The sequence below is a fragment of the Ictidomys tridecemlineatus genome, unplaced genomic scaffold, assembly GCF_052094955.1.
Source record: "Ictidomys tridecemlineatus isolate mIctTri1 unplaced genomic scaffold, mIctTri1.hap1 Scaffold_601, whole genome shotgun sequence".
In the NCBI taxonomy this organism is placed as follows: Eukaryota; Metazoa; Chordata; class Mammalia; order Rodentia; family Sciuridae; genus Ictidomys; species Ictidomys tridecemlineatus.
Window position 1 is genome coordinate 68,846 of NW_027524096.1, and position 23,799 is coordinate 92,644.

A 23,799-nucleotide genomic window follows, 5' to 3' on the forward strand; every position below is an offset into this window, starting at 1 on the left:
TCCGCGGCTACGCCTGATCCAACCTACCCTGTGGCCCATCCGGATAATCCTTCCAACCCGATATGGGCTACAGGGTGGTCCTCGGGTCTCGCACCTCCAGCCGAGGGCTGGGGCCCGCCGTTTGACGAGGAGCCTCGCGGCAGGCGAAGGACCGGCTGCCCCGGAGGGAGGAGGCGCGGCTCGCGCTTCAGCATGGCGGCGGCGGTGCGCGCTGAGGGCCGCTTTCCTGCGCTGTGCGGTGTGTCGACCGGTGAGCGCGGGGAGGGGGAGCAGGAGCCAGGGGTCGCCAGGGCCTGCGGGAGTACGGGCGGAGGGAAGTGAGCAGCGTCTCGCGGCTCTCCCATCCAGCCCGGGACCGCTGGGTGACCTTGCGCGCGTTCCTTTCCTCTCTGGGCGTCGGGGCGCTTGGCTGTAACGTGACCGTGAAGTGCAGTCGGTTCTTCAGGGTTCGTGTCGGTGAAGAGGAGGGAACTGACGAGCCTTGCTTTCCCGGGCAGGCGCGACCCCCCGGGTCACATGGTGATGCCCACCGGGTTCGGGGCTGAGAGGCGCCCGCAGGGCTCTGAAGGTGATGGTGGTTCTCCAGGTGGAGTCGGAGAGCATTGGCCTCCGTCAGCTTAATTCCAGCTGGCCGGTGGCCTCCGTGCAGAGACGGATGACTCCCACGTCAGCCCGCAGTGTCGCCTTTCCTGTCCCCCGGGCTCTGATGGGTTGTGTGCACCCTAGGAAGGCGCCCTGCTGCTGTGTTGCCTAAGGTTGGCTCCAGGGCCGCTGCGTGGCCGCCGCCTGCCTTCTCTGCCCTATTTTGTTGTTAAGTCCACAGTTCAGCATTTCTAATTCTGGAACTCAGAGCCCCCTAAAACCCTCAAAGTTCTTTTTTTTTTTTTTTTTTGGTAACTCATTTTGCAGCAAAAAATTTCACCAGCAATCTTGGCAGAAAATCTGACCTTAATATTCTTTTCTTTTGTCTTTATGATTGTCTCTTCCCTTTTATTTTTCTTCCCCCATCTCCTAGTATTTCAAGGCTATCTTCCTTCATGAGTCTAAACTGTGTGCCAGCCACTGTCTTCCTCTGTTCATGCGTTTTCCCTCACTGCCTTCCCAGTCCCTTTATGGAGTAGATTCTGTTATTACACTCTTTATACAGGTGGTGGAGGGAGCCACATAGATGGAACAAGGGACATAGGTTTTTGCACCCAAAATTCCTGACACCAAAGTGTGTTTCCCTGCCCCCCCTTTTTTGTCTTCTTGTGTATAACTATTTTTTTTCAGCTTTATTGAACTATAATTCACATACCATACAGTTCATCTATTTGAAGTGCACAATATTTGCACAAACCTTTGCATTTATCATTATAATCTAATTAGAACATTTTTATCACTCCAAGAAGGAAGCTTTTTAGCTGTAGCCACCACTGATCTATTTTCCACTCTTCTTAGCTCTCCTGTCCTAGACATTTTATATAAGTAGAACCACATACATGGCTGGCTTATTTAGTGCAAGGTCATCAAGATTCATCCACATTGTAACATGTATCATCCTGAATTTCTTAGGGCCGAATTGTAACGTGTCCATCACCACACTTTATCTGCTCATCAGTTGAGGGACACTTGAGTTGTTTTCCATCTTTTGTCTATTATGCCTAATGTTGCTGTAAACATTAGCATGCCATGTTTTCACATGTGTGTCTATTTTCTTTTCTCTTGAGTATGTGCCTGGGAATGGAGTTGCTGGATAAAATGGTAATTCCACACTTGAGGGATGGCCAGAATGTTTTCAAAGTACCTGAGGGTACAGTGAGGGTTTTGATTTTTCTTTAGCAACATTTCTTATTATCTGTTCTTTTGATTATAGCCATCCTAGTGAGTATGAAATGGTATTAATTTGAAATTTTGATTTGCATTTCCCTGATGGATAATGAATGTATTTTCATGTGCTTATTAGCCATTTTTACATGTTTTTTTTGAGAAATGTCTGTTCAAGTGTTTTGGCTCTTTTAAAATTGGGTTTTCATTTTATTATTGAATTGTAAGGAGTTCTAAAGATGTCTAATCAGATGTATGATTTGCAGAATTTTATTCCATATGTTGTTTTTTAACTTTCTTAATAGTTTGTGGGTTTTTTGTTTTTTGGTTTTTTTTTTTTTTTTTTGTACTGAGGGTTGAACCCAGGGGTGCCTAATCACTGAGACACATTTTCAACCCTTGTTTATATATATATTTTTAGAGACAGGGTCTCACTGAGTTGCTTAGGGGTTTTCTAAGGCTGGCTTTGAACTCAACAATCCTCCTGCCTCAGCCCCTAGAGCTGCTGGGAATATAGGCATGCACCACGAAGCCTGGCTTGATAGTGTTTTTTTGAGGCATACAAGGTTTTTGTTTATTTGTTTTTGTAGTGCTAGAGCCTGAACCCAGGCATGCTGGTTCTTCTACCGCTGAGCTGAGCTTTATCCCCATCCCCGAAACACAGGTTTTAAATTTTGGTGAAGTCTGGTTTATGGGTTTTTTCTTTTTTTTTCTTTTTATCACTTGTACTTTTGGAGTTATGTTTAAGAAACATTGCTAGACCCGAGGTCATGATAATTTACCTCTGTTTTTCTTCTAGGAGTTTTATAGTTGTAGCTGTTACCTTCAGGTCTTTAGTCCATTTTGAATTAAGTTGTACATAAGGTGTGAGGTAGGGCTCCAACTTCATTCTTCTTTTTTTTTTTTTTTTTTTTTAGAGATAGAGAGAGAGAGAGAGAGAGAGAGAATTTTTCATATTTATTTTTTAGTTCTCGGCAGACACAACATCTTTGTTGGTATGTGGTGCTGAGGATCGAACCCGGGCCGCTCGCATGCCAGGCGAGCGCGCTAATGCCTGAGCCACATCCCCAGCCCCAAATAATTAAGTTGTATTTTTTTAAATATCTTTTTTATTGTTGTTGTTTATTTTTTTTTTTTTTATGTGGTGATGGGGATTGAACTCAGGACCTCATGTGTGCTAGGCAGGCACTTTACCACTGAGCTATCTCCCCAGCCCCCCAACTTCATTCTTCTATGGGTTGACACCCTGTTATTCCAACACCATTTATTGAACACATTCCTTTTCCCCTATTGAATGGTCATGGTCCCTCTGCCAAAAACCAGTTGCCCACAAATGCTGTCTAAGTGTGTTCTGGAGAACCACACTGTATGAAGGGTTGCACAGGGAGGTACAGTCAGCCTGGTGCTGTGGGGGCTCCAGAAGGTGGAGGTTTCACAAGAGCTGCTGAGCCTCCAGGATCTGGTGGATCCAGGATCTCATATACAAAAGTGTATGAGAGCGAATTCAAGACTAACTGTGTGTTTGGATGGCTATGGGGAGGGTGGGGCAGGGGCAGCAGGAGGCTGGTGTGGAAGCCTGGGGCCATGTGGCAGTCCTGCAGGCTGTGCCCAGAATTTGTAACTTGGCAGCAGGAAGCCAGGGAAGGACATGTCAGGGCTGTTAATTGATGAAGCCTCTTACTGTAGAAAGGTGGTAAATACAAGGGGAGAGGTGGGAGACCCATTAAAAAACCTTGAACCTGTGTCTGAGTGATGCTAAGGCCTGAACAAAGAAGTGGCAACAGGACCACAGCAGAGGTGTGGCCCACGGCAGAGGGATTTTTAAGGTGACTGCCAAGCATGAAGCCTGGTTGATGGGAGGGTGAAGAGAAGGTGCAGCATGATGGCAGCTACCTGGCCAGTGGTCACTAAGCCTGGAAATCACTCATCCACTTCTCTTAGTTCTTTAATTCTGTGGATGGTATTATTCTGTGAATGTTACTGTTTTATTTATTTTTGGGGTACTGGGCATTGCACCCTATTGTGCTTTACAGAGCCACATCCTCAACCCTTTATATCTCCAGACCTGAATTTGCACTTCCCCTGCCTTAGCCTCCTCGGTATCTGTGGTTGCGGGTTTGTGCCACAGTAGGTGGCTCACCTTATTATTTTAAATGTCCCTCTTCATGTAGGAATGTATCTTTAAAATTTATTTATTCTTGTTGGAGGCCTGTGGACATAGCTAAGTGGTAAAGCACTTGCCCAGCATATGTGAGGCTCTGGGTTCTATTGCCCACACCATAAAACAACTCCACTTTTTGCTGAGTGCAGAGGCCTTCATCTGTAATCCCAGCAACTTGGGAGCCTGAGACAGGAGAATTGCAAGTTGGAAACCAGTCTGGGCAACTTAGGGAGACCCTTTCTCAAAAAACGAAGAGGGGATGTGGCTCAGTGGTGAAGCACGTGCCTGCAGGCTCCGGGCCCTGGGTTCAACCCCAGCACTGGAACCAAAAAATATTTATTTACTTATTTTTAATTGACAGGTCATTTCTGGTGCTGGCAGCTTTCCCTGAACACCTTTCCAACAGCTTCTGTTTTGGCGCTGAAGACCACTCTCAGCAATGGTGAGATTCATTTGGGAAGTATCTGTTCTCATAAGATTTAATAAGAGTTTCTGTAGATTTGAAAATGTGAATGGACAAGGCATGTCCTTGATGATGGTATTGTACCGTCTTGAGTATTTTTCAAATTTTTTATGAGTGCAATTGTTGTAGTTCAAGGCTTTAAAAAATAATGGTTGCCATTTTTGAGTAGGTGTTGTGCACTAGGCTTGAAACATATCACCTTGTTCAGCCCTCACACTGGCTTTCATGAGCTTATTCGCATTTTAGAGATGATAAGGTGAATCTCTGAGAAGCCAAGTGACTTGTTCAAGATCATGCAGCCAGGCCAGGCACAGTAGTGCACACTTGTAATCCCAGTGACTTCGGAGGCTGAGGCAGGAGGTTGCAAGTTCAAGGCCAGCTCTGTCTTAAAATAAAAATAAAAAGGACTAGGGATGGGGCTCAGTGGTTAAATACCCCTGAATTCAATGCCCAGTACCTTCCCCCAAAAAAGAATGAAAGAAATCACACAGCCAGTGAAGCAGGGCTGGTCCCAGAGCTTTCTGGCTGTTGTGATGCCCCCTCCTGTGGACACAGACTTCCTTGACATAGTGCAGGGCCTCTGTTCAGCTTCCTTCTGGGAAGTCCAGGCCAACCTTGCTGTGCAAGGAAGCCTGGCCCTTTCACCTTGAGCTTCTGGGACTCCTGAGTGCTGGGCTTCCCTGTGGGTCTCCTGCCTTTTCCTCTTGTAGACCCACCTGTGAGATGCCTTGGAGATCCTGGGAGAAGTCCAGCTGACAGGGCTTTCTCCCTAATGGCAGATTTCCTACGACCTGTCATACCCACTGTGAATCAACCAGTTTGATTTGTTGCTTGGTTGATTCACTCACTGATTTATAAACAGTTTATTTACCCCTTAACATGTGCCAGGCACTGCCCTGACCTGAGCCGGTGTAGGGCCTGATAGGGATAGCTGTCCTCACTGCAGGTTGCTGTGCTATTCCTTAAAATATTAACTTTCAGGCTGGGGGTGCGGCTCAGAGGTTGAGCCTTGCCTAGGGTGCCCAAGGCCCGAAATTGAATCCCCAGCTCCACACCGGAAGTAAAAAAAAAAAAAAAAATTGAGTTTCCAAAAGGTCGTAAAAGGCTCAGAGCTTTCATTCCTAGTCCTTTTCTGCTCCTTCCCATCATCTAGGAACACTAATTCTTTCACCTTCCTCTGGTTATATTTCTAAATACACTCAGTCTTCTTTAAACAACATTGTTATGCTAATTGGAGATGTAACAGTCTATCCTTACCCTTACTTTCTTCCAGTATAGGTAGAAGCCGAGTTTGGACTGAATCTCTGGGCATTGTTTTTGTTATTAAATTATGTGCACATTCAGAGTGGAGCTAGGTAGTATTCTACTGTTACATTTTTTCCTGAAATTCATAATTGCCTGACTTTTAAGAAGTTGATTGCTTTCCTTATCACTCTATTTTTCTAAATGCTGCAACAAATTAGTCAGAAACATAGTAATAAATTTTCTAAAATCTCTCACCAACCAGTTTTCCTAGAAGAGACCCAAGTGAGAAGGAAGGAGTTCTTGGTGTAGAACGTGATGTGTGCTGAGGTAGAACCCTGGGGGCCTCTCCGTCCCCACCTGAGGGGTTGTGGCCTATCCCACTTTAGGCTGCAGGGTTGTTGCTTCCTGAGTCTGGGGTCTCATGACCTAAACTTAATAAGAACTCAAAGGATCAGAACAGAGTTGATAAGTGAGGTGGATTGTGATCTGTAAGTGAGCTTCAGAACGTGACTCAGCCTGAACTACTGAACTTTCTTCTTTAAAAAATCATAACACGGGGCTGGGGATGTGGCTCAAGCAGTAGCACACTCCCCTGGCATGGGTGCGGCCCGGGTTCAATCCTCAGCACCACATACAAACAAAGATGTTGTGTCTGCCGAAAACTAAAATGTAAATAAAATATTAAAAAAAAAATCGTGACACAATGTAAGCAAAACCATTTATACAAGTGTGCATGAAAATTGACTGTTGTTTTGGTGGTACTGAGGATTGAACTGAGGGGCACCCTATCACTAAGCTACATAACCAGCCCTTTTGATATATTTTTTCTTTGTTTATTTTTTTGATGGTGCTGGGGATTGAATCCAGGGCCTTGGGCATGCAAGGCAAGCACTCTACCAACTGAGCTATATCCCAGACCTATGTTTTATTTTGAAACAGGTTCTTGCTAAGTTGCTAAGGCTGGCTTCGAACTTGCAATCCTTTGCCTCAGTCTCCTGAGTCACTGGGATTACAGCCATGTGCCATGCACCCAGAAAAAGTGACTATTTCTAATGTGTACAAAGCCCTGGGTTCAATCCCCAGTTCTTCCCTGCCTCCCATTAAAACAAACAAACAAAAAACAAGTGGCTATTTCTAAATTCTAAAGTTGATTTCTTTTTATTTTTGACAGTTGGTTTCTTTTAGGCTGGGTACATTATTAGCTATGAGTGATATTTCAGTCTTTCCAAAAAATCTGTTAATAATTTTTACACTTCTTGAACTACATTAAAGATTATAATGCTGAACAGAGCAAGATGAAATGTTTTAATATTAGATATGTGTTGAAGATGAAGGTGTTTACAAGAAAGGCTGTGTATAGCAGAATGAGATTTGTAATGATAAAGTTCTGGTTTGTTAAACAATGAAGACCCAGGGCTGGGGTTGTAGCTCAGTAGCAGAGTGCTTGCCTAGCATGTGAGGCACTAGGTTTGATCCTCAGCACCACATATAAATAAATAAAGATCCATCAACAACTTCAAAAAAAATGAAGACCCAATGTTTTCTGGCTACATTTTATTTGGTAGTTCATCAGGTGGGCTACAGGTCTAGAGGACATCTGTGTGCTTGGTGCGATCTCCCTCCCCACAGGTGAGCAAATCATCTGGAATCGAAATTAGTGTTGAAATCTCATCCAGTCATCCAGTTCCTTGTGGCATTGGCAAATGTATCTCATAGGCCTACATTTGAAACAAAATGGTCGTATTAAGTGCTGTCCAGTAATCAAAGATTATCCCTTTGTGTTTGGGTCTCTGTATTCAGGGGAACTATTTCGATGGCTTCCTACCACCCTTAGATGTCACTCTCCCTGTCCTTACCCGCTTTCTTTCTCTGGTCCTGTGAGTCATGGTTGATGCTGCTGATGAATCTGCAGTTACTGTCCTCTGCATGGCTTCACTCAGACTTGAAAACAGCTGTTGTCAGGTTTTTGTTTTGTGTTTATCAAGCCAATACCCTAAAGGCCACTTTCCCTCCAGGGCTGTTTGAATCCTGTCACTTCTCTAGTGAAGCACAGAGCTCAAGAATCTGTGCATGCACTGATCTTGCCAGCACTGTCCCACTCCTTCATCACCACCTGTTCCTGTCACCTCTGCCTTCTTCCTCACGTGAAACCGCCATCCCTGGGACTGGTCAGATGGCTTCCTCTCAGACATGGCTGTTCTAAAACCTTTTCTCAAGTAATAGATGCATGTGGTTAAAAAAAAAAAAAATCCCTCAAAATACAAAAATGCGGGTCTTTCACATCCAACCTTAAGTGCCCCTGTTTTCTTCCACAGAGGCAGCCGCTCCTCAGTCTCTTGCCTGATCTTCTGGAGCTGTCTACAGCATGCCTTCCCTGCTTCCCTGTGTTTTGAACATAAAGGGCAGGGTACCCTCTACACATTGAGTCTTGTTCTTCTGAAGAGTTTCACTTGAAGGTCTTTCCTCATCTGTCCACTGCCCAGCTGCATACAGCAGAGGGCGCCATTTGCCCAGAGCAGCCCAGGAGCTTGGGCTGGATAATGCAGGGCAGAAACCCTGGCTGTACAGAGCTTTCTTGAGACTGGGACATCCACTGTGGAAATGAACCATGACCTCTCTAGGAAGGGCATTTAGGTGGCTTTCATTCCTAAAAGTTTGGTTTTATTTTTTAAATAACAATTGTCCTCAAAATATGATTCTTAAAAGATTAGAATTTTTAGAGACTTATTTTCATCAAGTCACAGTTATTTGGTGCTGGCAGCTCCACAGCCAGGGAGCATCTAACTTGGTTTTGTTTCATCTCTCTGTAGGCCCTTTGTCACTGCAGGGAACCAGAGACAGCCGACACTTCACCAGCTTGAGTCATGCGCTACAGACACAGTGCTGTATCTCTCCTCCCGCCAGCCAGTCAGGCCAGCAGTATAGACCCTACAGCTTCTTCACTAAATGTAGGTAGACTGGCACACACTTCCACTTCCTGCAACAGGAAAGTAGGGGTGCTTTCCTATCTTAATTTTTCTTCTGTCATAAACGAATTAACATTTTAGTGATTATTCAACTAAAAATGCAACTAGAATTATCTCATGTGCTACAGCTGTATTTGGAGAGCACTAGTTTATCTGAGCCCCTCATTTGGGGCACCCAAGGCCTAGAAGTATTGAATTGTGCCCCAGATACCCTGCTGATTTAGAGTCACACCAAGAAGGCCCTTACTGTTTTTAGCTGGGCCTTTGCTAGGACATATCATTTGGAGAAGTTCAAGAGATGTCACTACTGAGACCTGAGTTGTGATTGGCAGACATCAGGGAAGCAAGTCTACTTAATGGTCAGGGACTTACTGGGATATAATGTTAGCCATCTTTTGTGGAAACAAAGTGGAATTGTCTCCTCTTGTGTTTTCCAAATGTAATCATGTTTTATGTTCACTGTATGATTTTATTTTATTTTCATTACCTCAGTGACATGGATGAAGCTGGGCTTTGTGGCCTTTCTTATTCTTAGGAGAGTGTAGATCTTTGCTTTACAACTACAGAGTTTTTCAAAACCCCGTTTCCTTACAGTGACAGCAGATGAGCTCTGGAAAGGTGCTTTAGCAGAGACTGGTGCTGGGGCAAGAAAAGGAAGAGGCAAAAGAAGCAAAAAAAAGAGAAGGAAGGATCTGAACAGGGGTCAGGTCATTGGTGAAGGTAAACGTGTTTGGTTGTTTTGACAGTTTTCAGATTTGGTCCTGAACTTGGGGTGGGAAACTGATGATCTTGGGAAGGGGAGAAATAGCAAGCAAGCTGGGTCTGAGGGAGGCCTGGGGGGGCCCAACGGCAAACTTTGTTCTAAAAAGAGTCTATGTGCTTTTAAAGTGTTTTCCCCCGATTTTATGGATATTTGGCAAACTGGAAACATTCTCATTAAGTGCATAAGAATCCATGGTTTAGAGTCCAACCAGGGGGCTTACCAGCTGCCCCAGAGTGTCACGTACTCCATGGGGCACAGCTGTGATAGGTCCTGTGCTGCACACAGCCCAGTGCAAGCAGGTGGAGCTCGCAGAGAGCTGGCAGGCTTCCCCTGCCCAGAGAAGACAGTGACCAAGAGCAGATCTGTAGTCACAGGGCCTGTTGCCGCTACTCAACTGGGCTGCTGTCACACAGAAACTGCCCTGGACAGCGCATGGTTGGACAGGCCCAGCTGTGTTCCGGTAAAACTTTATTTACAAATCAGCTGGTGGGCCGCACTTGGCCTTGGTCCTTCACATGCTGATGTGATTGTTTATACTTGTGCTTTTGAAAGCAAAAATAGGATAGGTGAACTTGAATTGGCTTATTTTTACTGTTGTGCAGACTCATCGCTTTTGATACTAACAACCTTTCAGAAATAAAGGAAGCACCTTGTGCTGCACTTCTAAGATTGCACATCTGCTTGGGTGCTTTTACTACTTGTATCTTGTTTTAGTTTTTAAGCATTTTTAAGCATTTGTTATTTATTTTTAATAATGTTAATAATAATAATAATAATTATTATTATTATTATTATTTTTGAGACAGGTCTTGCCATCTGGTCTTGCCAGGCTGGTCTTGAACTTGCAGGTTAAAACCTCCCTCCTGTCTCAGCCTCCCACCTAGCTGGGACTGCTCACATGCACCACTGTGTCTGGCTATAATTTATTTTTTCAAATTATAAAAATCGTATGCATACCTTCTCAGTAAAAACGCAGAGTGTAGAGAAAACTAAAAGCCCCTGATGTCCTTCCTGCCGTCCACATTCCCATTGTCTCCCCTGAGGGGCCACTGGTCTCATATTGGTATTTCCTTCAGTTGTTTTTGTGTGTGCTGGTGCGCGCTTTTGTATCAATTCCTTAAAGAAATAGATATCGTCTTTAAAAAGAAAAGAAAAGAAAAAGATAATTATACTATATGGTACATGCAATTGAATAATCTGCTTTTTTTTTTTTTTTTTTAACCCAATAAGAGGTCTCAGGGCTGGACATGGTGGCAAACCCCTTAACCCCAGCGACTGGAGAAGCTGAGGCAGGAGGATGACAAGTTTCAAGGCCCGCCTCAAGAATTTAGTGAGACCCTGTCTCAAAATAAATAAAAAGGGTTGGGGATGTGGCTCAGTGGTAGAACGCCACTGGGTTCAATTTCCAGAACCAAAAGTAATAATAATAACATGTCTTAGAAATCATTCCACATCAGAACCTGGAGAGCAAGAGAGAGAGAGAAATTAATATTTTATTTTTTAGTTTTTGGTGGACACAACATCTTTCTTTGTATGTGGTGCTGAGGATTAAACCCCGCGCCGCGCGCATGCCAGGCAAGCGCACTACTGCTTGAGAGCCACATCCCCAGCCCGAGAGCAACGGCTTTTGATTTTGTGCAGGATATGGCACCTGCTGGCTGTGCGTTCAGCCGTTCCTCTGTTGCCGACCTGCGTTACAGGTCGTGTTTCAGCAGACATCTTAGCGCTCACAGGCCTCACGAGTGTTTCTCTTGGTAAAAGTGAAAATGCGGTCACATGCCTGTAGGGTAGATGTGCATAAAACTGTGACAGTGCCAGGTCACCTGCCAAGTGATCGCATCAGCTCCAACTCCACAATACTGTGCTGGTGTCTGTGCACGCGTTCCCTGGCATCTTAGCAACATGAAGAGTGAGCACCTTTTAGAAGTTGTCACTTACCTATAATCTTTACCCTTCAGGACGCTCCGGCTTCTTGTGGCCGGGTCTGAATGCCCCTCTCATGAGAAATGGAGCCGTGCAGACCATTGCCCAGAGGAGCAAGGAGGAGCAGGAGCAGGTGGTGGCTGACATGCTCCAGCAGAGGGAAGAGTGGGACTGGAAGCGGAGGATGAAAGTGAAGCGGGAGCGAGGCTGGAGCGGGAACACATGGGGTGGCCTCAGTGTCGGTCCCCCGGACCCTGGTCCCAATGGAGGTAGTGGAGGCCTGGTTTGCTTGCCTTTGGTAGAGGACGTATCGTCCTACAGTGTTTCTGAAAATAATTTAATTGTTTACTTGTCTGTTTAGATTACCCTTTCTGAAAAAAGAATTTGACCTCTTTGACTAACTTTCCACATTGTTATCCCAGTTGCATTTGTGGGACACTAGAGGCCTGTAACCAGGAAGTGTTCCTCCAACAGGATGGAAAGCCCTGGGTCCCAGTGCCTTAGCAGGTGCCTTAGACATGGTGGTGTGCATTATAGATCTGTAGGGCACAGCGTTTCCCAAACACGTGGCCTCAGGCTTGGAGTGCTGTTTAACAGCAGAGTTGAGAGACCCCAGAGAGCTGTCACTAAGCCTTCGTAAAAGCAAACATGAAACAAAAACTGACGACACTTAGGCTGAATTAGAAAACAAAGCCTCCCCCTCCCCACAGAGGCAGATTCACCTGAAAATCTTGCTCTTGCCAGTGAGTGGGAGAGGAGGAAGCAAACAGGAGTTTGGCTCAAAGTAGAGGAATGGTTGGGCTGGAGAGGATGGGGCGAGCGTGCAGGAGGGTGGAGGTCTGGGAGGGAGAGGACCTGCCCACGAGCCAAGTCCCCAGTAACCAGATCCAGAGTTTAGACAGACAGGCTGCTGTTAGCCAGCAGGGGCAAGGTGCAGGTTTGGGTGAGCCTGTGCAATGAGGGTGGAAAGGCGGGGAGGTCACCTGGTATCTGGTAGCTTTGGTCAGGAGTCATCAAGCCAGATAGTGGCATTGGTGAACATGGCCACCAGAATATTTCTTGATGAGAAGGTGGCACTTGGCACTGGCTTCACTATCACCCAGTGGGTGGGACCCTGGCAGTGTCCAGGAAAGAAGATTGACTCTGGAGCTGACCGCTTTCAAAGCCGACTGCTGGGTACAGAAGCTTTTATTCTGCTCTCCTATTTTATTTTGTAATTGAGATTTTGTGTAATAAGTAAAAGCAAGAGAATTGGGGAGTGTTGGAAACAGCTGTGGTGGTGAGCAGAGGCTGAATTAAGAGAACTGAAAGCTGAGGAGCCGGGAGTTCCCGAGTGGGTCAGACCCGCAGTTGAGAGTGGTGAGCATAGGCCAGGCTCTGATCTCTCCCTGCAGCAGCAGCAGGCCACTTGTGACCAGACAGCTGCGTGGGTTCTGGCCTGGAGAGGGCGGTAGAGACAAAAGTGTAGGGATTGAGGACGTTGGCGAGATCTATGAGGAGTGAGGGACTTTGGTGTCTTTGAGGGACTTTGGTGAGAGAGGCTGTGAAGAGCCCAGGAGACCAGATGGGAAAGCAGCGAGGAAGGCTCTGGAGGTGTCGGCGCTCCAGGAACCTGTGCCTCGGGAGCCGGCAGCAGGGAGCTGGAGAGGGGGAGGCTGCGGTCAGAGAGTCGTGGCTGAGCTCGTGAAGTCAGGCCAGGCAGTCCCCGTGGATGATGGGAACTGGGACGCAGCCTGGAGAGCGGCACCAGAGAGCTCAGGTTCTTCCCATTAGAAGTCTGAGGGCACCTGGGAAAGGCTGTCCCACGTGAGCAGCGTGGATGCTCTTATCTGTGTGCTTTTTCTTCTCTCCTTGTAGAGACCTATGAGGACTTTGATACCAGGATACTCGAGGTAGGCCTGCCGAGCTCAACTCCCAGGGTCCTCTGGAGAGGTTGCCGGGGTCGGGTGGGCAGGAGGAGCTGAGCAGAGCTGTGGTGACAGTGATCTCTCGGACACAGACTCAAGTTCAGGGAGGAATTAACACAATTTGAAGTTCAGTTCCTTCATGTTGGTGGTCCCCACTGCTGCCTTGGTTTGTGGGGACTATGAAATTGAGGTTTGTGAGGGGCAAATTCAGGAGCAGAATTTGGAGATTATGTTAAGTTCCTTCTTCCTGGAGCTAGAGTGTGCTATGTGGTGGCCTCTTGTGGAGCTGTACACCAGTTGTATCTAGGACACAATCAGAGAACAGGTTGGGAGGAGCAGGGGCAGGGGCAGAAAGCCTCAGGTTATGGCCAGTGTGCAGTTTGACTAGGGCAGTGGTCTCTGGGCTGCTCACAGATCCTGTATCAGGTGTGCTTGAACCACCCTTCCAGGGTGGTTCTCTGATGGCCAGTGTTCCTTGGAGCTGGCACTGTGCATTTAATCAGTGTTTCATAATGTGGAACAGAGCCGGGCTCGGTGGTGCACAGCTGAAATCCCAGTAGTTTGGGAGGCTAAGGAGGGAGGATGGTGAGTTCCACAGCCTCAGCAAAAGCAAGGCCCTAAGCAACTCAGTGAGACCCTGTCTCTAAATAAAATACGAAAAAGGGATGGGGATGTGGCTCAGTGGTCAAGTGCCCTGAGTTCAATTCCCAGTACCTCCCCAAATTGTGGAATAAGTTATATATCAAATTTGTGACAAAGCCTCTCTGAATATGTATATTATTTCTTCAATATCAGTTATATTATGGAATTTTTAAAATATGTTTACAAGTGTTTTATGTTGGTATCCCATTGTGTGTTATTCCCCCCACCCCAATTCTAGAGATTGAACCCAGGGCTTTGTGCATTGCTAGGCAAACACTCTGCCACCAAACCACATCCCCAGCCCTTTTAACTTTTTATTTTGAGAAGGGTCTCGCTAAGTTGCCCAGGCTGGCCTTGACTTTGCCTTCTTCCTGCTTCAGTCTCCTGAGTCACATGGATTACAGGCGTGTGCCCCTACACACACCCCAGTTCATAGCTTTTGAAAGTTAATCCCACTGAAAGAGTCTTTCATATGTAGGTTGTTTCCTATAAGATCATTCAAAAGTGTGGCCTCAGCCTCCCTTTTCCTTAAACTTCTTCCTAGGAAGGAAAGGGGACAACTGTCATTTAAGCAGTTTAGTTAATAGTTTCATAATTCCTGGCCTTTAAAATAGGCTGAAAAAATGGGAGATTTTCCTGAAGTTTATAATGAATAGGTGTTTCCAAATTCTGTATTCTTGTTTAAGCCTGATCCTTAACATAGCAGTCCAGTCCTGCGAAGTTTTTTCCTTACGTTGCATTTCATCATTTCTAAGATATTTTAGTACCTTTGATACTGGAATTTGTCTTATAATCAGTGTTAAACTATTTCAAAGTTTAATCCATAGTGTTTTCTTTCCTGTGTACATTTATTAAGATGGGGTACATTGAGTTGTGTAGTTGTAAATTCCTTTAAAGATTATCTTAGTTAACTCTCCTAATAACCCAATGAAATAGGAAGAGAAAGTCTTATTTCCATTGTGTTCCCGAAATGCTTCAGAGGGAGGGTTTGTTTGGGAAGTTTGCTTTTGTGCCTACAGACTGGAGGAGGTGCTGGGTCCTGCACCAAGCCTTGTGTGGCTGAGCCAGCAGGTCCTCGTCCTCTACCTCAGAGTTTTCTTCAGCTGTCCTATTGATGAAGCATTTTGTCTTTTAGGTCAGAAATGTTTTCAATATGACAGCCAAAGAGGGAAGGAAGAGATCAGTCCGTGTTCTGGTGGCTGTGGGGAATGGGCAGGGAGCTGCAGGTGAGTGGGGTGACGCTGGACACAAAGAGGCCTGGCTGCCCGGCTGGAAGCCAGGGCCCTGCTGCCAGTCTCACTTTTTCTACTAATAGAGCCGCCTAGAGGTCTGGGCTCACAAACCTGGTGGTAAACCACGAAGCTTCTCAGAGAAAGAAAGAAAAGCTCTTAAGGCCTACATCTGAGGACTGGGTATTTTAAAGGGCTTAAGACACTATTGTATGGTGCATAATAGTGAAAACTTAGAACAAGTTCAATCGGGCCTGGTTACAGGATAGCTGTCCAATATAATATTCTTTTTTTTAATATTTATTTTTAGTTATAGGTGGACACAAGATCTTTATTTTTTATGTGGTGCTAAGGATCAAACCCAGTGCCTCACGCATGCCAGGCGAGTGCTCTCCCTCTGAGCCACAACCACAGGCCTCCAAAGTAATATTCTATAGCCATTAAAGAATTGTGAAAAATTACTTACACAATAAGTAATTTTGGTTAAAAATTTGTCATGTAATCATGATTTTTTTTTTAAAGTCATTTATATGCAAGGAAAAAAACTAGAAGACTGTACACTGACTGATAAGTGTTCACTTGGGTTAGCAGGTTTGTCAGTCATTTAAATTTTCTTCTTTAGACTTTTAAAGTTTCCCTACTGAACATCTTGTTTTTGAAATGTGTTCACATAGAACTGAAAAACTGTTTGTTGCTTCCTTTTGAAAATTTCAAAGCAAAAGCAAAAGACATGATAGTGCGTTGCTGTAAGAGACCATGGTTAGCAGAACTGTTGTCTCTTTTCAAAAATATCTTTTCTGAAATTTTGTGTCCCTTTACCTTTTTATCAAAAGCTTAGCAGAGATCTTATTATAGCCATGAATTTGCACCTTGCTCTTCTTGCTTGGTTTTGCCCTGAGAGGTCTTCTGTTAGCATAAGCAGATTTCTGGTATTGGTTTCATAGTGTTCCAGTGTGTGCATAGACATGATTTTTGACCCAATCCCTATTGTTTCCAAATTTGTATCATTTATTACAAACAACAACAATAACATTGACCTTTTTGTACATGGAGCTTGTTGAACTTTTGGAAATATAGAAATAGGAGAAATGTCTTGAAATTGCTGCCGCACTGGGTGTAAATGTCAAGTATTGCCAGATCTCCTCCTCAAAGGTTGCATCAGTTTATGTCCCTCTGTACCACCCATCCTTGCCCTGAGTAGTATCAGACTTTACTGATTGTCAGTATGATCCCTGAAACGTCTCTCCCAGTTTACACCTGTACTTTCTAAGTTAGGAGAGTGCCGACGCCATTTTGCGTGTTCATTGGCCGTTGCGCTTTCCCTTTGGACATCTGTCAGTCCAGGTGCTTTGCCTATTGTTTTAATTGGGTGGTTTTCTTGTCTTTATTGATTGGGATTAGCTTCTTGTAAGTTAAGGACATGAGCCTTTTTTGTCTTATCTTTTGACTTAGTTTTGAATTTTTTTCCACATCGAAGCTTTAAAATCCACAGAAGTTTTAAACCTTAACATAGCAAATTTATCAGTCCTAGGTCACTTCTGGTTTGTGTTTTGCTTAGAAAGTCTCCTTTTGAAGATTATAAGTAAGTCCACTCATATTTCCCTCTAGGACTTCCATGGTTTACTTTGTTCTGTTTAAACTAGGAACTGGAATTCAAGCCCTTTTCATCCCAGGCCTCAGATGTCTTGCCTATTTTATTTTCCTGTGTGTAATTTTAAAACAAAGTACTTTTTTCAAATTAAATAATAAATGGTGGCAGCAAATAATGGAAGCATTTCTGCAACTTGTGTTAGACCTCATTTCCTAGGGTAAAGCATTTACAAATTGGAAACTATTAGGTTTATTTTTCTGGTTAATTAAAATTGAAATTCTACTGAAATCATAGTTTTACTCTATAACAATGTATTTTTCCCCTATCCCTTCTTGTCATTTTAATCTCTTTGCACAAGTGCCCCAAAACATTTGCCTTTTATAAATATAGAGCATACTTAATTTAAAAAATTGAGTATATTTCATTTTATTAGAGATTTATAAAAGGTAATGTTATGTATCTCAATGTCAAGTCTGTCGAATGCCTCAGAACAGATGAGCACATCTCTGGCTTTCTTCATGGCTGGTTGTGCAGAGCAGGTGTTCTGTGGGCAGTTGAAAGAAGGGCGTGAAATGCTGTAGAGCCCAAACTGGGAGCTGGGGAGAGGCACAGGCTGGGTCAGAGTAGCTTTCCTTTTCATAAGTTTTGCTTTTTCTTTTGAAGGTTTTGCCATTGGGAAGGCCACTGAGCGGGTGGATGCTTTCAGGAAAGTACGTGCATGTTTTTCTTTGTTAACATTTAGTAGAAGACGAAAAGCTCTGTGTTCACATGGGGGCACTGCAGGCACACAGTCACGTATCACGAAGGAATCGTCAGTGTATGTGTGATAATGATATTGTGGCTAAGTCCTTATGTTTTAAGGTGCATAGGTGGAATTTTTTATAATAAAATACTTTATAAAATAGTTTTGAAACCCAGCGAGAGATTTAGGAGAATTTGTTCCTTCCTTTCTTCAGGCAAAGAACAAAGCCATCCACTATTTGCATTACATAGAGCGGTATGAAGACCATACAAGTGAGTGTGGGTCTTTTCTTGTAAGATTTGCAGAATGCCACTGTGTCCTGGTGTGTCTGTGACATGCCCAATGGGTGTCTTTGTGTTGCTCTGACTGCATTCTTACAAATGTGCAAAATGAGGAAACAGCCTGGCCTCGGGGGGGGGGGGGGGGGGGGGGGCAGGAGAATGAGTGGGGTCAGCGTCTGTGTGTCCTGTGGGCTGGCTGCTTAGGGCAGCACCCAGTGCTCTGTGGCTTTTGCAGACATTAAAGCCACATGCCTGACCCTCCTGTGTCTGCTTTACCCCCCAGTATTCCATCACATCTCGTTGAGATTTAAGAGGACACACACATCAAGATGAAGAAACAGCCCAGAGGTAACTGGAAAGCTCTGACTCTCTGTTGAACATAAAGCAGAGAAAGCACCACAGTCCCACCCTCCCCCCTGGGGTTGTTCGCCTCTCCTTGAACTCATCCTGAGAGTGACAGATGGAAGTCCTGAATTAGGCTGAGGAAGGCCAGGCTCCTGGGGAAGAAGTCAAGGTCGGGCTGCACAGGCCCAGGCCTGTTCCTGGAGTGGCTGAGGCATGCAGAGCAGGTGGTGGTGGTCCGGTTGGATGAGTGGGCACGTGGTTCCTCCTGGAGCCTTCACCCAGCTGGACGGTGTTTTTTCCTGCCAGTCACGTGCTGTTCCTCTACAAGTGTCATGGTGTTAGGCTTGTTATTTGGTGCTGGGGATTAAAGCAGAGCCCCACACCTGTGAAGCACGCGCTGTCACGGAGCTCCCCCAGCCCCTCACCATTGAGTACTGTTGAACTTCTATGATCTCTATTCATTGAGGCACTGGGTGAGCAGAAATGGCCTTTCTTGTCTTGTGGACAGGCCACAGGCAGTGTTGGTTATGGGGACAGTCACACCCAGTGCACTCTTGGTGCAGAATTCTTAAACATTTGGATTTGCATTTTGCTTGCAGTTCTGTAGTAAGAACCTGTTTCATTTGACTGTAGTTTTTTAAATCTCAGGAGTTCAGGTCAGGAGCTGGGCGCAGTGGTGCACACCTGTAATCCCAGTGACACTCAGAAGGCTGAGATAGGAGGATTGCAAGTTCCAGGCCAGCCTCAGCAACTTAGTGAGGCCCTAAGCAACTGAGCTACTGCCTTGTGCCTTCCTCAGTGCTGTCAAGAGGAGGAGGAGGGCCACCTTCATCAGGGTGGCCAGAGGTGGCCTCTGAGCAGGGGCAGTGTGAGTGAGATCCTGAAGGAAGAGGAGCAGAGGGGCAGGTCTGGGAGAACGTTCCAGGCTGGTGCGTGCCCCAGGTACAGTGTGCCCTCCTGCACAGGCCATGTGAGGACAGTGCAGTAAGTGGGGTCAGGCACGGTGTGTGTGTGTGTGTGTGTGTGTGTGTGTGTGTGTGTGTGTGTGTGTGTGTGTGTGTGTGAGAGAGATAATGATATTGTGGGGGGAAGATCCTGCAGATGTCTTTGTTTAATTCAGAGAGCAATGGCCAGTGAGAGGTTGTGCCCCGGAGCCTTGATTTGCTGAGGATCAAACCCAGTGCCTCACACATGCCGGGCAAGCGCTCTGCTCTATAGCCCCAGCCCTGGCTTGTGTTTTTGATGCTCTTCTGGAGGAGGGATTGCCGGTGGCCAAGAGCAGGGCACGTGGCTAGAGGGGAGGAGACCACCCCAGCACTGAAGGCCATCAGGGAGGTGAGAAAGCACTCCAGGAGCCACCAATTCAGGAGACGCTGCCACTTAGGCCAGAAGGTGTTCCCAGGAGAGGGAAGTGGTGTCGCTGCCAGGGCAGCTGAGTGGTCTAGGAGGGTGAGGACAGGCGTCTCCCTTGATGGTAACCAGGCATGGACACGGGAGCTGGCCTGGGCAGAGGGCCAAGAGTTTTCAGGCACTAAAGTTTTAATGTAAGTAACATCGTGGTTTCCCCCCCACTACGTTTAAGGTAGATATTCTGTTTAATTTTTGTACATACCATTGAATAAATGTCGTCCTAGAAGTCACACTAGCTGGGGGTGGTGAAGCCAAAATGTCATTCCCTAAACCCAGAGCCACACGAAAGACAGCATGCTGGCAGGTGCTCAGTCCATTTCCTGTCTCCTAGGATATGGCCTGCGCTGCCACAGGGCCATCATTACCATCTGCCGGCTCATTGGCATCAAGGACATGTATGCCGAGGTCTCTGGGTCCGTCAACATGCTCAACCTCACCCGGGGCCTCTTCCATGGGCTCTCCCGCCAGGTAACCTTCCCTGGGGTTTGAGCAGGTCTGGCTGTGCTGCAGACCAAGGTGCTGAGGGTCTCCTAGGGGCTCCCACGGCCACCTGCTGCAGTGACCCCAGGGCTCTGCTGCCCAACCAGAGCTAATCTTGTTTCTCAACATCACCTCACCGAGTCGTTTTGAACCAAATCTCAGGTTCCATTTTATTTCATTCGTAAATATTTCAGTGTATTTCTAAAGGATCAGAATCAGAAACCTGAGAAGTGGTTTCTGATTCTGATCCTTTAGAGGATCTAAAGGATCCGTTTACTTCTATGGTAGAACGCTTGCTAGGAACACTTAAGGCCCAGGTTTGATCCCCAGCACTGGGGAAAAAAAAATGTCATGGTACCCTTACCATTCCTAAATATCATGACTCAGTATTATCAAGTATCGAATCTGTTCATTCAAATCTATCCATTTGTCCGATTTAAAAACTTTTTTTTTTTTTACACAGTTTTTGATTCAATCCCGTTGATTTGATTCAATCCAGTTGAGAAGATGTCAGCACTTCTAAAGTTTCTCCTGTGTCTTTTAAGTCTCTCTTGGTCTGTCCCTCTCTCTTCCCCCCTTGCTGCTGTTATGTTGAAGAAGTCAGGTGTTTTGTCCCATAGTGTTTCCAGGGTTGAGCACCCGTGGGGTCCTTGATGTCCTTTCCCCCCTGGACCTCCTGTGATTTGGTTGTTAGATCTCAGGGCTCCACCAGGTTCAGGCTTGGTGCTTGGCCCGGCAGGCATGTGCTTAGGGAGTTTGGAAGGCGAGGCCTGGCGTACCCCAGTTTGGGGTGGGAAGGTGGGCTGAGGCATCCCCCTGTGACAGCCACTGTGGTTTAACCACCCAGAATCAGCTGGCACTGCTCTTTCCCCCAAGCTCTCTGGTGGGTTCTGCACTCCCACCCCCACCCCACCCCTGTGGTGGTGCCTCTCACTCCTATAGCCACAGGGATCCTCTGAGACCTAACTGCTGTTGTCACTTTGGTCTTGCCCAGGAAACCCACCAACAGCTGGCCGACAAGAAAGGTCTCCATGTGGTGGAATTCCGGGAGGAATGTGGCCCCCTGCCCATCCTGGTCGCCTCCCCCCGGGGGGCCTTGAGGAAGGATCCTGAGCCAGAAGAGGAGGTTCCCGACATCAGGCTGGACTGGGAAGAGGTGAAGGCTGCACAGGGAATGAAGCGCTCTATTTGGTCAGGTCTCAAGAGGGCCTCCACCTGACCTTCCTGCCACCTGGCTCCCCTACTGCAACACCGTGCCTGCTGCCCTAGGCGCCTGGGACTCCCCCGTCACATCTTGCTGTGTCACCTCTTTTTTCTTTTTTGAGGTAATTTCAACCTTCTTTATTTACAAATAAATAAATCTAGTTTTGATTTATTGATCACGTGATCTGTGCCAGGCAGTGTGACAGAGACATTATGTACTGACCTCAGTTCAAGACTACTTTAAATACTCCATGAAACCAGCAAAAGCAAATGGAGCAGGGAGACAGGAAAAGACCCACCCAGGGGTAATGTGCACAGGGACATGAAGGGCTGTGGTGGCTGTGCCCGATGCCCGCTTGGGCTGACCCATCCCTGGGAGGTGACCTCCTGCCCTGTCCCTCACAGCTGCACCCACCTCCAGCAGGGCCCAGGCTGCCCTGGTGGCAGGAAGTGCCTCATTGTTCCAACTTGCACATCAAGTGCCAGCAGCAGGAACCTCTTGTCACACGCTTGACACCTCTTGTGTGGTGTCTGGAGAAATGTCTCTTCACCTCTTTTTGCCCATTTGAAAAATTGAGTTATTTGTGTTTTTATCATTGAGTTGTAAAGATGCTTTAGTATTGTGGACACAGGCCCCTGTAAGGGGTGTGACCCACCATGTTCCTCCTCCGTGGGCAGATCATCATTTCCTGTTTCTTTGAATACTTTCTCTGCCCCCATCCTCCCCCAATCCTCTGCCTACCCAGGTAGGCCCTTGTCACAGTCCCCCAGTTTATTGCCTTTAAGACAATAGAGTAGTTAAAGCACAATTAATGCCAACATTTTTTTTACACATGTAGATGTGCAATGTATGATAACAACACAGAGACCAGGCAGGAGTCCTGGAAATATGCTGTCACCTGGTTCTCTCAAGGGGTCATTTGAAGGTGGACTGGTTAAGGTAAAGATGTGCACTTAAACCCTATTGTAAAGGAGTCACTAGCGTGACACAGAGCTGTAGCTATTAAGCCAGCAAAGAGAATGAGGTGCAATCTTAAAAATAACTCATTGTGCTGGTGCAGTGGCACACACCTGTAATCCTAGCTGCTCAGGAGGCTGTGCAGGAGTTTCCCAAGTTCAAGTGCAGCCTCAGCAACTTAGCAGGACCCTGTCTCAGAAAGGGCTGGGCAAACATACAATGCTCTTGATTTGTTGATTATACATATCCTTTGATTAAAGTCCAAACATAACGAGTCTTTAGAGACATTTTGTATCAGAAAAAAAGAAACTTTTCTTTTGCAAGTTGCTAGATAATGTAGAAATTTGGTACAAAAAAACCAAAATGCAAAAAAATGTGTATGTATTTATAGTGAATAGGATTGCCTGAGGCGCGTAATACTTGTTTATTTAATGTGTGCCCTTGCAGACAATTTTACATGTTTGTATGACAGGACATACATGTATGTGTGAGTGTGTGTGTGTGTGTGTGTGAGAGAGAGAGAGAGTTTGTGTGTGTGTGTGTGAGTGAGAGAGAGAGAGAGAGAGAGAGAGTATGTGTGTGTCTTTTATATACAAAAGAGGCTGAAATATCTATCCAGGCAGAATATGTGATCAGACCCAAGCCTGTGCAGGGAGTTGGGTGACCATTAACTACGCTGATCTGATGGGTCACAAGTCCCAATGTGTATCACCCACACTTCAGTCAGCAACAGCAGCCAATCTCCCAACTGTAGCAGCATTAGTTAGTTTCCCTGCACACTCTGTGTTCCTGACATCACAGTGCTGTAAGTTGGTGGCCCTCGTTAAGCAAAGTCATATTTGCAAAATAGCATTATTTGTTTTTAAAGCTTTTAAAGACATGGTTTTCTTGGGGGGAAAAAAAAGGCTTGGGACCCAGCTCAGTGGTGGATTGCTTGCATCGATGTGGGAAGCTATGGGTTCCATCCCCTGCACCACAGAACAAACTCAAAAAACCCTCAATCCAAGAGAAGGCAGAAAAAGAGGAGAAGGGGAACAAGGAACAGGCGGCCCCAAAGAGAAGCCTGGGAAGTTCAAACCAGCCGTTCCTAGACCGCACTAAGTGCAAGCCCTCTGAACACCTGTGCACATCCTGTCAGCGCACTGTGCTGTGTTCTGTTGAGCTTAACTTTGTCCTCCTGGTGTTCCCCTTCAGGGTCTGTCCACTTCTGGCAGCAGGCTGGTCCCGTCTCCACCTCTCCTCGCAGTTCTCAAGTATTTTAATGTTCTGCCGTACAGTGCGTGCTCCCTGAGTATGGTACATCTTGGAGAACTGTCCCATCATCATTCAGGTGGTGTCCCTCTATATGATTGGCAGTTTTCCTTGCACGTAGTTAATATAGTCTGAGCTTCATACAGTGACTACTGCTTTCCTTCACTAGAGTTGGCCCCGTGTTTCCCTCTTCAACACTTCACTCTTAATCTACGGTGGTCCCCTCGTACCCACGGTTCAGTTCGCCAAGGTTTCAGGTACTTGTGGTCAACTGCAGTCCCAAACTGTTAAGTGGAAAATTCCAGAAATAAAAAAATTTCCTAAGTTTTAAATTATATTTCATTGTGTGTAATGCTATGAAGTCTCGCACTGTCCCCCTGAGGTATGAATTGTCCCTTTGTCCAGTGTGTCAACACTGTATACGCTCCCTGCC

At 46.0% G+C, this 23,799-nt stretch overlaps 1 protein-coding gene, 1 long non-coding RNA gene and 1 pseudogene across 3 annotated transcripts in view; 2 read left to right on the top strand and 1 right to left on the bottom strand.

Moving 5' to 3' along the window:
• The window catches only part of LOC144374174 (uncharacterized), a 34,707-nt gene extending 33,556 nt beyond the window's left edge, over positions 1-1,151 (bottom strand). The window contains exon 1 of the long non-coding RNA XR_013433652.1: positions 28-1,151. This is a non-coding gene — a long non-coding RNA (uncharacterized LOC144374174). The remainder of the gene's footprint in view (positions 1-27) is intronic.
• The window catches only part of LOC144374171 (uncharacterized), a 77,884-nt gene that overhangs the window by 26,094 nt on the left and 27,991 nt on the right, over positions 1-23,799 (top strand). The window lies entirely within an intron of this gene.
• LOC144374172 (small ribosomal subunit protein uS5m-like) lies at positions 124-23,703 on the top strand (annotated as a pseudogene). Its single transcript, XR_013433649.1, has 12 exons — positions 124-250; positions 4,329-4,409; positions 8,486-8,623; positions 9,236-9,361; positions 11,363-11,596; positions 13,185-13,219; positions 15,012-15,102; positions 17,360-17,406; positions 17,653-17,710; positions 18,003-18,067; positions 19,806-19,942; positions 20,949-23,703. The product of XR_013433649.1 is annotated as a small ribosomal subunit protein uS5m-like (transcript).